Source organism: Camponotus vicinus, unplaced genomic scaffold (genome assembly GCF_025532165.1).
Source record: "Camponotus vicinus isolate PSW18456_S1 unplaced genomic scaffold, iyCamVici1.0 SCAF_9, whole genome shotgun sequence".
Lineage (NCBI taxonomy): Eukaryota > Metazoa > Arthropoda > Insecta > Hymenoptera > Formicidae > Camponotus > Camponotus vicinus.
Genome location: NW_028141981.1, coordinates 17,605,400 through 17,621,388, shown reverse-complemented (window position 1 = coordinate 17,621,388; position 15,989 = coordinate 17,605,400). Strand labels below are relative to the sequence as shown.

Genomic DNA, 15,989 nt, shown 5'->3' with positions numbered 1-15,989 from the left:
TTTCTCTTTGTTTTCATATAAAAAATATTTTTCATATAAAAAAAATCTCTTTGCTGATATTAATATTACATGGATATCGTGTAGTACATCATATATTGTGATTGTCAAGTGTAAAAATTTAAAAATACATAGTAGTCTTACAATCCACCACTGTTTATCGTGAAATCATATCATATGTCTATATGTATTATTTTCGCCTTTAATAATCTTCTTTCGTGCAAGTAAAAAAGTTTCCGGCTTGTGAAGCGCGTGTCACGCCAACGTGCGTTAGGAATTTTTTCGAGCGTTTCACGCTGGACACGCACGTGCATACACGATGTCTTTGGATATTCTTTCAATCACTACAGGTACAATTGAGGACCACGTTTGAGAAAAACATTCAATTCGATTGATAGCTTACTTGAATTAATTATGAGACGGAGAACCAGAGTATTAATGGCCATTTACGATATACTATTTTGGTATACGCTCAGGAAAGAGAAATAATTAATTTCATATAATCTCAATCAAATATATATGTAATACATTTACCATTTAAATTGATGGTACGATACATACGATCTCTGATATTAATAAATGCTCCAAAATAGTGTATCGTAAAATAGAACGTACGTCAATGATTAATTTTAATTATTCTTTTCATTCAAACCTTCTGACTCTTAAAAGAAATTTTTGCATTTTCTCACAGACATCCCGTATACAAGATCCATCGATGACCGCGCGTCGAGCTGTTTTCGATCTCGATTAAAGACGGAGCACACGTATCTCACGAAAATGCTGCCGGCATACTTAAATGATTCGAGATAGCCCAGCGGGACGCGCACGACTTACGAATCAACGAGTTTGCTGGGAGCGCGCGACGAATGTCTACCGTAAAATATTCCATCGTTTATTCCGCAGGTGTAGCCGTGTGATAATGACGTTCGTATAGAATCCTCATCGCCGTAGGAGGATAGAAACGAGACGAATCCGCGGTAATGTACAGCGGCGTCCATAAATACGTGGTTAGTTTCGCAAAGAAATGGCTGATGAGAGTGAAAAGAAGGAGAAAATATTCTAAATTATTATAGTATTGTCTCTGCGTACTTCGTCGGAATTTTCCATCTGAAACGCGAGGGAAAAAATGTCCGCGAGTTCAGTAAACTTTCTTCTCTTGCCATGAATTACTTGATGGTATACGAACAACAAATCGTAGATCAATCTAAGGCAATTTGCCGCTCCTCATTGACGTGCTTCAAAGTGTTATTACAGCCGCGAGATGGAAGGCGTAAGAGGATATTCATTGAATGATTCCTCATAACGATCGTACGATGAACGGACTGGCTGATCTTCAGGGTCATTGGCTTTATTTTTCGAGCATCGAATTTTTTCTGACCATGCGCGACGCGTTCTTCGAAAAATAGTCATCTGTTCGAAAGCAACTTTTCGTACTTTTTATCGAAATCGTCGTGAAAAAAATCGCATTTGCACGTGCCAGTTTATTGATCCCGTCGCGGGTCGAAGGGTAAGAATTTGAAGCGAGCGAATCTCTCAATATCACGAAGCGAAATATCTGGATATATCACGTCTGGCCAGGCAACAATGAGTGACAGCTACTCCCACATGCTGTCATAGGCGTCATCTTGGCGATAATGTACCGACTCCCTCTCTCGATTGCCTGCTCTCGTATCTCGCCTGAAATCGTTACACGGTCAACTCTAGATCTCTGCTGACGTGGAGACATGTCACGTGAATTTACTGCTTTGTACGAACCATCGTGGACAAACATTCAGCAACATTTAAGGAACGAGATGTAAAGAACGATAAGTAAACAACGTTAAACAATTATAATTGCATATTGTCACTTGTCGGGACAAATAAAAAGACAAGAAAACGTTTTTGCTTTTTACTGTTGGATGTACTTTTTAAATATCTCTTCTTTATCATCTTTTAAAAAAAAAAATATTTATAAAACCTCAAAAGAGAATTACCATATCAATTTAAAAGTTACTAAATTAAAAGCTAAATTTAGGAAAAAAGACATCTCGAAATTTTTTCTTATCAGGAAATCTCAAGCAGAAACACAAGGCACAGGTAAAATCAAAAGTCTTGACTCTGATTTGACTAATCGCTCACGATCCTTGAATGACTATTTGCTCAGGGACTGCAGGGCTTATAGATTGCACGAGCAAGTAAATACACGAGAGTGGTAACGAACGACTAAGGGGGACATTAATAATGCATCGGTCGTCGCCGGTCCGCTTCCTACTGGCACCCAACGTAAAACGAGGGATCATGGTCGACTAGGCGGATGATCTTTAGATCGTAAATAAATTTATTATCGCAATAATTGGCCGGACGATATTTTCAATGAGATTCTCTCGAAGAATTCGACTGTGTCTAATTCTTGCATGGTTCTTAATGCGCTGCAGCAATTTTTAAACAATTCTTTTTTACATGCTCAAATTTTATTTTATCTTAGAATCCTGGGATGACTATTTTAACTCAATTTTAACGATAATTATTAAGGGATCTCATGAATACGCTCATCAAGTCGCCCTCATCCTTTCGATAGCTTTCAATCGTTCGATAAAAACAGTCGCAGGGATTTACGTCGCGTATGAATGTGGCTCACGGTGTACCTCTAAAACTGACGTCACTTCCTACTAAAGACTGAATCGCCGTTTTTTAAGTGGCCAGTAGGGTCCACCGTGACTCGTGTCGATGCAATGATAAACGGGTTAACGGGTCGACGTGCTACGCGCTCTCGTTTCACGTTGTTGTCTCTCGCTCGCACGTCCATCCCGCCGTCCGTCTCTGTCTGTATATGCCAGTCCGTCTACTATGGGCACTCTTAAAGTGTAATTCGACAAACCGGATGTCTGGCCTGCCCCTTAAATAAATCAGTTGCCCGCATCTCATATTCCACCCCCGCTCGTCCATACCGTACGTTCCCTTCTCGTCGGGTAAGAACGTCTTTTCTAGACCCTGAGAATACGTCCTCGAGAGGAAGCAATAGTCATCGAGAAACCCTTCGAACGAACGATTTGCGACTTCTATATGGGCGAAGAACGAAAACTCGATTTCTCGAAGAGCGACACAACGTTAGATAATATCGATTTGCGCCTTGACTTCCGGCATAGTTAAAGCCATTATTACGTTACGAAATGTCTCGTAGAATGCGTAATATTTCATAAGGACCGCCGCGTGCAAGTGTAAGCGATTGGAATCGGGAATCGCTTTTAATATCCGCCATAAAGCACTGCCGACGCGCGTTTACTGCTGTCATCCTGGCGGACGATAAATTACGATCGCTCATCGAAGCGGTGTACACAGATGTACGCATGTATCGCGCGCGTATTAGGTGATCTAGAGCATGAATCGCATTTTGGAGCGGAATCGCGCGAGATCGCGAAGATACGCAATTTAATCTCGCGAATCGCGCTTTAAAATTATCGTACGCATGTATTAATTGGCCGCGGTGTAACGTAATGCCATATAATTATGTAATTAGAAGCCGGCATTAGTCTCGCTGACTGGTTTACGGGCGAGATACGTAAATCTCTGCAATTAATTTATTGGTGCTCAAGAACGCTCGAGAGGAGGCTAAGAGAACAAGACATAAACGAGGCGAATAGATGCGATAAAGACGGAGAAAACTAACGGTCGAAGTAGAAGAGAGATCGACAGAATGACTAGATAGAGACGGATAGATTATGGAGGCAAGGCAGCACATTGTGTAAGCATGCCCATCGACTGGACCCAGATCTAAAGTCTCTGACTTCTTAATCGTCCCACAGAGCGGAGTGAGAACGGGCAGAAACGAACGCGAGAGAGAACGGGTGAAAAGGAGACGGAGTGATAGACTCCGAAGAAAGAGAAAGAGAGGAGGCTCCTAGTCTGTCCGTGTAGTCTTGAATTTCTCGGCAATACTGGCGGGCGTATAGGGATCATAAATTACGATTTATTGCAGTGGCAGCGCCTCCGCTCGGCGGATTATCTTACCGTTATGTCAGCACGCTACAATTATATTTACATTTCCTTCGTAATGGAATATCATCGCAGTCATCCAGCCACGAACTAAACGAGACGTGTCCGAGATGGATTCTCAAGGTAACTGGGTTATTTGCCCCGAAGGGATATAACGTCGACTTAGAGCGCTTTTAAAGTATCCATAAAGAGAAAATCGGAAAATTGTTCAAATCACAAAATTGTTGTGATAATTTTTATCAGTTTCATCTTAGAAATGGAATAAAATATCTTTAGTACACCAAATAAAATATCTCGTGTATTCGAATCACTTTGATTAGGAAGGATATTTTCCCTTCATCAATCAAATTCGAGTTAAAGTGCTATATAATGATAACGGATTTATAGAGTAAAGGAGCACAAAAAACGTGTGGTAGGTGGGATTTTAGAGGCCTGCCTAACAATAGCCACAAGATTCGAGCGATTAAATAACCACGAGTTCAAATTTTAACAAGATGTACCACCTGACTGAGGAATGATTTTAAAACGCTCATATAAACGAAACAAATTTATGACGACTGTGAGATGAAAGAAAGAACGGGACGGGGCAGCAGCCTGTTTTGGAGCTTCGGCCAGCGTCCGTTTCCTTTCACGGAATGAATGCACGAGTGAGCGATACTTTAAGGAAGACGACCGGTCAGTCATAAATATGGAATCCGGGTATTTGGCGCGTTGTGTCAATAAAACCAAGCCCAGATTCGTGCTGTTGCTTTTACGACTCCTACTGCATCCATCGCTTTTGGCTGTTGCTATTGGCGCGTGTTATCGGAAACGTGTTCGCTACAAAAACGGGTTTCGATTCCAGATATCAAAACACTAGACTCCTGTACACCGTAAAATTCGAGATATTTGCGATATCGATTTTTTATCGAATATTTAGTATTATTTCTAACGGTAAAAACACATTATGCTTCTCCCTTATCGCAACGGACTTAAACCTAGTAGAAAAAATACACTTATATTGTAATGTATATGAAATGATATATATGATAATGTATAGATGTATAATATATATAACTTTAATTATACTATTTTTTTGCATATAATTAGATTTAATTTCTACTTTATATACAATTAAAATTGTATAATTAATATCTCGTACGTGTAATCTCTTTAGGATAATAATTTCAGCATCGTGAAGAGAAGAAGGAGCGTGCGATGAATTCAGTTCGGGAACAGGAACTGTACGTCTACGGGAACAGAACCGAGTTTAGGTCAGAAAGACGCGAGAGGGGAAGGGATATTTAAGAGGCAAAAGGTCCAGCGAGAAGGAAGGGCCTGTACTCGACCAGCTGATGGATCTAATCAACATTCCTCCCTAATCACGACATAGTCCCTTCTCTCTCTCAAGGTACTCCCTGTACCTCCTCCTCTCTTCACGTAAGAGCCTCTCGACTTCCCGGCTCTGTATATACAGTGCCTGCCTTTCGTTCTTTCACATGCTTACCATCTCGCTTGCCCTCGTCTGCCGTTCTCTCGGACTTGATGGAGATTTGCAGATGCGTCCACCTCTCTCGTTTCGCCGCCGCCGCGGTCATTTTAATTTAACCGCCGTATAAATTAGACTCCCAAATGATCGTCTATCTCAAAAAACCGCCGCGACTATGAAAAACCGGCAGCGCGCCGTAGATGATCCGCGCTGACGAACAACCTCCTTCGAATCCTCGAGATTTAGAACGCGGTAATATGAAATATCGGACGAGAAATTCGTCGAGGATGAATCCGTTACATTTTCGGAAATTAACCCAAGAATACGCGCCTCTTATTCTTTCAAAATTTTATGTCATTTTATACAATTAATAAAATTTATATAAATTAAAGTAATAAAATAGAGACACACATTGTGTTTATGTAAAATTGCATTGTGTACATTTCTATGAAATCACATAAGATTATTCAACGCTATGTTAAATAATTTTCGTAAGAATTTCTTATTCATGTCAACGTCATATTAATATTAATATTAATATTCGATTCAATGTCATTTAGAGATCAAAAGAATTATCCAAAATGTTGAAAGCGTATCCAGACTGATTCGCATGATTACCAGACGGACTAGCCGCAAGATTGCATTTTGCATCTCTCATATATTGTGTTGTATTAGAGGACACATCTGTTTGTACGACGATATAATATTGTAAAAAAAGGCGGACAAGAGAAGACAAAAACGTAAGATAATTTTCTCGCATTCTACGCGATATCTCGAGACGTTGCCGAAGGCGGCAGGATTTTAATTCCCATGCACCGTCGATCTTGCCACTTGGGGTTGAATGTCGCTGAAGGATGGTCCATGGTTTGCGGGTGCCGGCGATAACGGCAACGTACCGGCAACAACACGGTCGAAACCGGCAGCAACGGTCGGCGGGTGGATACTATCGAACCCGCTTCGTATCTAGCGGCACGGTGGCGGCGTTCCTCGGCTAATTGGTTTCCCATGTTGCCTCCGCTCCCTCGGGATAAGACTGGCCTCGTCAGCCTTGCTCCTCCCTTCTTCTCTTCCGCTCCATCTCTCGCTGTTTCTTATGCCTCTTTTCTTCCCGGTCTCTCGTACACGTTAGTGACGTACGTCCGTTCTTCTCACCGATATTCGGAGCCAGCGCAAACTCGACTAACCGCCATATACGATATTGTATTAATGTGACGTTATCTTATCCCAAACATTCACTTCCAATTTTTTAAATATAAAATTACGTTTTTGTCCAGCAGGTTTTGCCGCGATACGACGCTAATTAGGAATCGGCGAGATGAGTTTGCATTTCAAATGGTTAAAGTTCAAGGTCAAGGGTAGAGCGACCACAACGAGAGCGATTTTAATAAGTTCGAGAGCAAATTTGCACGCACACGCACTTCGAGGGTAGCGCGTGCGTGTAGGATAAGCGAGCGGGGCGAAAGCGACGCTAACGATTGCCAAGAGGCAGCATCTTATCGTGAACTGCAATCGCATTAAGTGCGGACAGTGACACCCAGCCCCGACCGTGTGTATATATACGTTCATTAGCGCGAAAAATAATCGAGGATTCGCGAGCATCGCGCGCAAAAGAAACGAGAGACATTAATGTTCCTTGACCGGCGAGAACCTTCACCGTGAAACTTATTATTTTGATGAATTGACTGTTGTAATGAACCTGTTCCATATTAAATAAAAATTAATCTAATCCCAAGTTTGTTTGACAAAATATACAACGATCAGAAAATTTTGATTTTATACCGATAGTATAATGCTTTCAAGAAAAATTTCAGGATTCTTCATTTTGAAATCTACATTGTATAAAGATGCAAACCATCAACTATTCGTGAGAACCACTGTTCATGGGGGAGAGAGAGAGATGAACCGGACGGACGAAGCCTTGATAGCGGCCACTCTGCCCACATATGTTAACGCGTTCGCACAGGCATCGCGTGACACACACTACAGCACGCATACGGCACGCACATGAACGAGGAAGGGACGTATTGACAGCGACGATACTCGACCTAAAACCCACCGAAACGTTTCACCGTGGAGACGTTTCGAGTCGACAGTAACGTTAGTCGGGATCACGAATATGACGTGTAACACATTTAATCGTGTACAAATGACTATCGCAAATGCAAATAATAGAAAAAAATTAATCTGGAAGAAAATAAGCCAGGTAATATATTTTTTCCCCTTCAAGAATTTAAAACTCTTCGTCTTCGAAGAACGGAATAAAAATCTAACATGGATGACGTATAATCCAAGTTAATACTGGCAGTTTTGGACAATGTGATTTCGTAAATTCAATTCAAAGACGCGAAAGACGAATTGGAAAATCCGCGACACGCGTATGGATACAATTGCTACGCCCGCATCGCGAGCAGCGTCAAAGAATTGTGCGTCTCTCTTTCTCGGAGCACGGACATCCATAAAAACATACCCATAAAATGCCTGCATATTTAATCGCATTCCGTGCGACGCAAATTCTTGCGAAAGCTTAGCTCCATCCGGATGGTCCGTTGAAGAAAAACGTGAAAGGAAAACACGCGCAATCCACGTACATGCGTCCCACGAGTGTTGAAAAATAGAAGAATCCGCAAAGATATCCCCGTCGCCGGCAAATTCAAACGATATCATTCTTGACAGACGTAAATGTAAAATGCGAATCGAAGGCAAGCGCGTGCGACAAAAGTGCAGCTCTCCTGGTTGGGAATTTCTTGCGATAATATTCTTAAGTATTTTCTTTTTAAATAAATTCATCTTACACAGTTCTCACATTTATCGACATTATTATAAATACAGTTTAAAAATTTATGAAATTATAAGCATAGAATATAATTTATAAAGAGAGAAGATTAACGTCTCATAAATAAATGGTAATAAATTGCTATGATATAATTAATTAATACGTGTATTAACTTAGGACATAAACAATATGGGCAAGGCACGTGCCGCGAGATACGCATCGACGATCGATCATTATTCGCTCATATGGTTGGTTACTACGATGGAGCAACGCGTCATATAATGAGACACGGTAGTCGTTGGAGAAGCACGCTAATAATAACGCGTGCAATCAAACGCTCGAGTTCGAGTGATGCTGTTTCTATTGCCGGCATACAGGAAGAGAGGAGTTGGTCCAGAACTGTCCGCGTTCGACGTTGACCACACAACGTTGGGCGTCAATGAATAGATCAACGTGCGAACGATATTTCACCCTCGATTTGCGCACAAATTGGTCTTTAAGTGATATCAACTTCCGGAACCGCAGACAAAAGAGACTGTGACAGCGATTAATTATCGGAATATTTTTCCCTCTTCCTCTATATATTTAGAAAAAAATTATTTAAAAATATGATTTGTATAAATGCAGAATAATCATTTTTCCATCTGTGATTCCGTACGTGTATATATTGGTCTCGAATAATTTTTAGAGATCACTTAAGTATAAGAAAACGATCGAGAGATTTTTTAAAATCTTTGAAAGGAACATCAGAAGAGAATAAAGTATCTCTCTGGCTACGCAATCCGCAAACTTCCGTAACGATTCCGTCAGATCAGGCGAGTCAACACGATCGCCATAGGCAGAAAGCAGCCACGGTCGTTAGCAGGAAATGGTTTTTAAAAGGGGAGTGTCGGAAGGGGAGCACGGGGGTTTGCTCGCTCACCTCCTGTCCTTACGTCTGTCATTCGAAACACGCAACACATTCTCTCGCACGTCACGCTATTATTACATCGCTAGTCGTGTCTGTATATATTTATTTTTACGTCTATGGTGTAAGGGTGCGAAAGTGCTGTCATACGAATAAAGGAATCCGCAGGACTCGCACCTGTGCAAAGGAGAGAAAAGAATCCTTTGATAAAACGAAAAATTCGCGTTCATCAGATATTTGCGATTAGCATTCCGCTGATCATGTTTACGAGTTCTTAGCTCTGTATACGTTCTCTGTGAAAAAGAAATACAAATACAACGTGAGAAAAAATCACGAATAATTTCTCACGTGGCATTTTAAAGCTACTACTCGACATCTGTAAACATCGTACGAGATCTGCCAAGAGCTTCTTAAAATACGAGGGTGAGAGGACCGAGCTTTCCCGATGACTACTTATAGTCATTACTCATTTTTCACGAGAAAACGTTTTCCTTCGCTGGACGTGGGCGAAGCTCAATACGAGCGTGGCTCATGCTAGGCATCTCGCGTTTCCTCTCAAGTGTCCATTCGAGACTTACGAATGGCGTGTAAACAATGGCCGTAAAACACGCCAGGAAGACGCAGAGCAACGGTCACGGCGGTGAACGACGACGCGGCCGTATCTTAATTGCCGTCAAACAGATAAAATAGGGCACCAAGGGCACGAGCGCGCGAGGGGAAGGTGGCGGAGATGGACGTGTCATCGAGAACGGCTTGCATTGTGATCTCTTGGGACCCCAAGCTTAACGGGAAGTCTTTTACACTTCTTGTCGGCTTCTTGTCTCGAAGCCACAATGACCATAGATCGCTTGCCTCTTCCACATCCAGGCATTAATGCTCCGTTATGCTTTTACAAGAGAGAACGGATAGGACCCATATCGGCGCCGTATAATTATCATATTACGATTATATTTATGGCCCGACGTGACGTTTAATTAAATGTGTATCCAGCTAAATCAGTCACTGGTACTTTGTGTTTACAACGATGTAAAGTTACGTGTTGCAAGAAGATTGCTTCGCGCTAAGGAAATCCCAGTTTCTTCATGTTTGAAGAGAGCTACTTCTTGGATGTAATCTCAATTAGAAAAGATTGATTACTCTCCTGAGGGTGATTAAATATCAAAACATAATGAAATAGTACATATACAATAATATTATATTCAATCACTGTAATTTCAAGTAAATAATTTTATGAAATTTTTTAAAAATATTCCATTCACATTTTGTGACTTTTTTTTAAATTTCAGCGGTATCTAAGTTTTAATTATATTATACGTATATTTTTTTTATTTCCAAATAATGATTGTAAGGAATGATAAAGTCTTTTTTTATAAAATATGACTATCGTCCGCGAATCTTCTACTTTGATCATCCTATATCGATATCTCGATATCGTCGTATATAGGACGTAACAATATCCGAGGAAATAAGAGCCAGAGCGGTTTCTATCGAAGCTGGGAACGTTTACGAGCGCGCGTGGCAGAAAAAAGGGGAATGACGATCAGCGATCGAGATTTCCAGCCTCGGAAATCAGAAGTACATGTACGATCATTTCTTGCACATAAAGATGATATTTTCGATAATAAATATTTAAATGGGCAAAACGATTTCTATGTGAAAACAAATTAGCAGGAATGCAGTTAATAATGATTCTGAAGAGAAAATTTTAATATAAATATATCGCAAAATGTTTTGGATAATACGTTAATTAAATAGAAGGAAATTCATAAATAATTTCACTCGACATAAATTTTGCTTATGTTCATTATATGCACTTGCTAGACAAGAATAAACCATTAATATTCGTCATGACAGGCGGCGGCAAACAAAGCGGACACGGGAGGAGAAAGAATTCATAATATAATGTAAGTAAAATGTAATTTCCGTTATAAACCATAATTATTGCGATATGTCGCTAATTCGCGTTGCGTGCGGGAGGTTTTTTTATTGGATAATGTTCTTTGTTTAGCAAATGACGTGGCGTCTAAATGCGATAAAAGGCTATAAACGTGCAACACGAGTGATGTATCTCCGATCGCGAATCAGCCGCGCGTAGAGAGACCAAGAACGGAAGTTAATTACGGGATGTACGTCGATCGTGCAAATTGTCTATTCGTGCACGCGCATATAAGTGAGTTTCAATATGCATATGAGTAACAATGCGAATATACGTAACGAGAGAGGCGAAAGACTGAGAAGAGCGACGAGGGATCGGCCGCGAGATAGACGAAGAGAGCACCCGTCAACGAGGCGAGTCGACGCGGAATTAGGGGACGCGTAGAGACGGATGCGCGTCGAGTGATGTACTTCCGGTTATTGAACGCCGTCTGGAGCGATTCCTCTGAAGTTACGGCGCGTTCCTCGTCGCAGACTCCCGGCCGACACCTGGAGCCCCGTCGCCACCGCACGTCTCGAACCGCTTTCGACATCGAGAAATGCTTGCGCGGCTTCCTGGATACAGTCCTGATTAAATACACCCGTCCAGGAAAAGGCGTATGGCACGAGTGAAAACATCTGCTTCGGCTCCCAGCTATATTAAAGCATCGCTGCGATTCGAAATTAACTTAAAGACTTGAAAGATCGACCTCTATAACAACAGCTAATATCGTTCAATGGCTAAGTAGGGATAACAAGAAATTATTTCACACATGTTTGAACGTAACATTGCTTTTTTTCTACTTCGAGATCAAAGAATAGCTGTCCTCGTTTCGAGGGAAGATTGAAATACCGACCGCGCGTAAAAAAAGTTACGGAGTCAAAACGTAACATTCGATATATTATTACATCATTAAAAATATGCCGCCAGAAATAAAGCATTACTCGCTACGTTCGTTAATGTTGCTTTAATATCGAGTGATGTAACGTGATGATAGCGGATACACGATCCACATAAGGTACACGCATGAAGGTTCCTCACTTAGCTGAATCGCCTTTCGTAATTTCTCGCCGGAGAGTTAAGTGGCCCGGCACTGCGGGCGTTTTAACATTCCCTCTCATTACCCGGGACCCGAAAATATTTTTTCGCCACTCTCCCGCGAATGTGCGTTACGTCGACCATCTGACAGAAATGCGTTTCATTAAAAAGACGCGAAATGATACGAGCGCGCGCGCACTCCCGATCGGTGCATCGGTGATGAAAAGGAAGAACCATGTGGGCGGCTCATGCTTCAACATTGCAATAAATCACTCTCGCCGGAGTAATGAAAATTTATGTCATAAACGTGCAGATTGCCGGTAGATAATTACTTCGCGCTCTAACCAACTTGGCATGTTACGAAAGCGCGAGAACGGGATGGAACGATGACAAAGCAGATAACATACATTGTTATTGAAATTGTCGATATGTGTCATGTCATGTATAAAGTGTCCCAGATTTATCGAGCACTGTTTCAGAGTCACGGATTCCTCGATGAACTTCAAGCTGATTTTTCTCTCTTCGACCGGTCTTTTGCATTAAATTGTACGTGTATGAAAGTTTCGCGTTAAAATCCATTCTCTTAAAATCTATTCTTTCGTCTTAATTCGTGATTAACCGACACGCACGCTTGATAGCTTGAATGATTTGCAAGGGCGATATTGTATTAGATATAATAGACGACATGTGCCCGCATTCAATTGTACGTTTAGGATTTAAAGCGCTGCTTCATCGCCTTCAGACTTCGTGCTTGTTTCTTTCCTTTTTTCTAATCCCGTGTTAAAGATCGTTTACTCGGACTAAAAACTCCCTCGACCAAGGTAAATTTCAAGAAGCTCTTGTGCGACAAGTGAGTACTTAATGATACAAGCCAGAATTTTCTTTGCGCGAGTCCTCGTCGAAGAACGTCCTCGTTGTGGTTATAGAAATTAATGCTTGACGTTATCACGTGCTCGCGCAAACTCACGATGTATCAACATTTATTTCTTCTCATTCGATAAAATTGAAAATTAAATTCCGCGAATGTCGAGACGCGACGTGAAAAGTCGCTCATGAGTCTCTCGACGACGGAGACTCTCGTAAGAAATGCATGCGTAACGTAAGATTTTTCAAACTGTCCGATGAAAGAGATCGGTACACACGGTATCGGCGTGTGTACACGTCCATCAATTTAGGACAGCGTCAGAGCGTGACGACGATAGAATTACATAATGCGTTCGATGTGTACGAGCGCGTGCACGACGCTTGCCAATATCGTTTGTGGCTTGCTTCGCGTGTGCCTTTTTTTCACTCGAGGTACATACTACATATGATTAGGGTGGACAACGTGTTTGCGTATGCATGCCTCGGAGGATTTGTTAGCTCTTTTTTCGCGGCATAACGTAGCCGCGGGTGTTATGACGGAATAGACGCGATGTACCATGAGACGGCAGTTTTCTCTCGATGGTTTTTGTTAAACAGTTTGCATCAGCAAGCGAGAATGTTCCGCGAGCACGAGTGGCACGCACGACTCGGATCATTGCGACGGAATATTCCAAGCACTCCAAAGGTCGATGATGCAAATGCGTTACTTTGTCAAAGTACGACAACGGAGCTGCGTTGGCTTGGCTGTTTTTATAAAAAGAGGAAGCGGCAATGAATAATTTTTTTTATTACAATTTATGCGTAGATGATTATTATTGCGCGCAATGAATGGACGCATTTGGATTGCACGAAGCATACTTAAGAATTAAACGGTGGAAAATACGTTTCCTACCAGAGTGTCAGGATGAAATAAAAGTGTCAAGGTAAATTACCTTATGGCGTCAAAATTAACCGACCGTACGAAATCGTCAATGTCCTGCGTTTTGTTCGAATGATGACGCGTTGTATCGACCGCGTTATTCCACGACTAAATGACAGCGCGGTCATTACGTTGCGATGGGTCAGTCTGTTTTTTTCTTTTTTTTTTCTGTTATTCTTTCGTTTTTTTCATTCACACCTCTATCAAAGCGTAACAATTCGAGTCCGGTGGTTGAAGGGGCCATTTCACAAAGCTCGTTTCCCTCGACGGTGACTCGCGACGGATGCGATCGTTACCGAAAAGATGCACGCGCACGACTCGCCGTGTAAACGGCGAGCAGCGACGGAGTAATGACGATTTAATGGCACGCTCTCTGCCGACGTAATGATTTCGACGCGTTATACACGTCCGGTTGTACCGATGGCGCGGCCATATGGATGCGGACGATGTTGACGCTGCCGTTCCAAAGTGTTCTCGCCATACGCGCTAAAATTATAAATCGAGGAGCGTCCGCGTGCATGTAAATGTAAGACGCGAGGCAAGCGCCGCCGCTGCTGATTATTTCATTTCATGATGTTACGTATGAACAACGTGCGATACTTAATATCTCTTTATACAATATTATATGTCTTCTGGCATCAAAGAGATCGTTTATGATCCTTTCCGCAGCGATTTAATAAACGACCGCGAGCAAAAGAGTAGTCATCGGTGGATCAACTCGTGGAGGTCTCGTGATGTCGAGTTGATTCAAAACACGCCGGAATTCTTCTCCATTCGCTCATCGTTATCGCTTCTTCCATTAAGAAATAATCATTTACTCTTTTCGAAGTCGTGACTCTCTCGGCTACCAATAGGAATGCGAAGGATTTCGCGAGTTTCATAGGCTCGTAAGTTTGATAAATTCCGACGTCTCGGAAGATATTCCGACACCTACGCACCTGAATTGATTGCGACTCTTCGCTTGTAAATAGGCTCGCTTTGGGAGCCTTGTATTCCGAAAACGATTCTTGAAATTCCCGAGAGATGAAATTTAATAGATAAGAAGAAATTTAATAGATAGCAAAAGCTATATCTATACATATTTAAAAAATAAAAAGGTGTCGTAAGTAAAAATTACTAACCACATTAGATAAAACCGGATTTAATCGAGTTTGGAATAGTGAATAAAAATCTTAACATTTAATTAACAATAACAGCATAATATATAAGAGAAGATATAATAATAAAATAATAGTATAATTAATAAGAGAAGAAGAGAAAGATAAGAGATGGCTCCGCATCCTCCAAGAAGACACGGAAACCTCTCGCTAAAATGCGACGCGACGTATCGTCAATTTGCATAGACTAATGAATATGTTAAATCAATTTCGCAAAACGAGCAGAGTCTACGGAGCGTAAGTGGGCACCGGTCGGTCGCGCGGCCGCGGAACAAGGCGCGGAGGCCTGTTATTATTGTAATTGCTGCGCGTGTAAAACCGCGTGTGGAAAATGAGCCTAATGTGACGCGTGCGGGTGGTGGCGGACAACACGTAACGCTTGGTCGCAGCAGAGACGAAGCAAAGATTGAACGTACGTAAAGAGTGCGTTTCCGAAAGATGCAGCCGGTCACCGCTCTTGACACGAAGGTGAATCAACCGTCACAAAATTCGTGCGAAAAAACTCTGCTTTGCTATCGTAAAATTTATTTTGTTTTTTTTTTGTTTCGGATCTTGTAAAATGTATCAAAATTTGTTTTCTTATAAATGAGGTATTTCAATTTCTCTCTAAAGGAATGCGCTCGTTAGGAACGTCTCAAACGAGCAATGCACGTCCTCCAAAAGATGAAAAAAGATGAGAAGGATAACATGTAGGATAACGAGAGAGAGGGAAAGAACGAGGAGGACACAAAGATAAGGTCCGGAGGAGAGAACGAAGAAGCCGACTCGCTGTGCGGTATGCAAAGTCTCTCGTTCATTTAACGAGGGAAGCGAATCTTGAAGACGATTCCCGAGGCCTTTTTCGCGTGCGACGGAGGAGACGTTCTTCGTGTGCGTCCATATGTCGAGTAGTCGCGGAACGGGCAGAGAGATGAGAGTGAAGCAAGAAAGAGCGAGTATAGGAGGGCATTCGAGGAGAGTAGAAGCGAGCTGGAAGATC

The 15,989-nt window shown here is 41.8% G+C and overlaps 1 protein-coding gene across 8 annotated transcripts in view; it reads right to left on the bottom strand.

Moving 5' to 3' along the window:
* Positions 1–15,989, bottom strand: part of Hth (Meis homeobox homothorax) — a 425,203-nt gene that overhangs the window by 274,628 nt on the left and 134,586 nt on the right. The gene's annotated exons all lie outside the window — the stretch shown is intronic.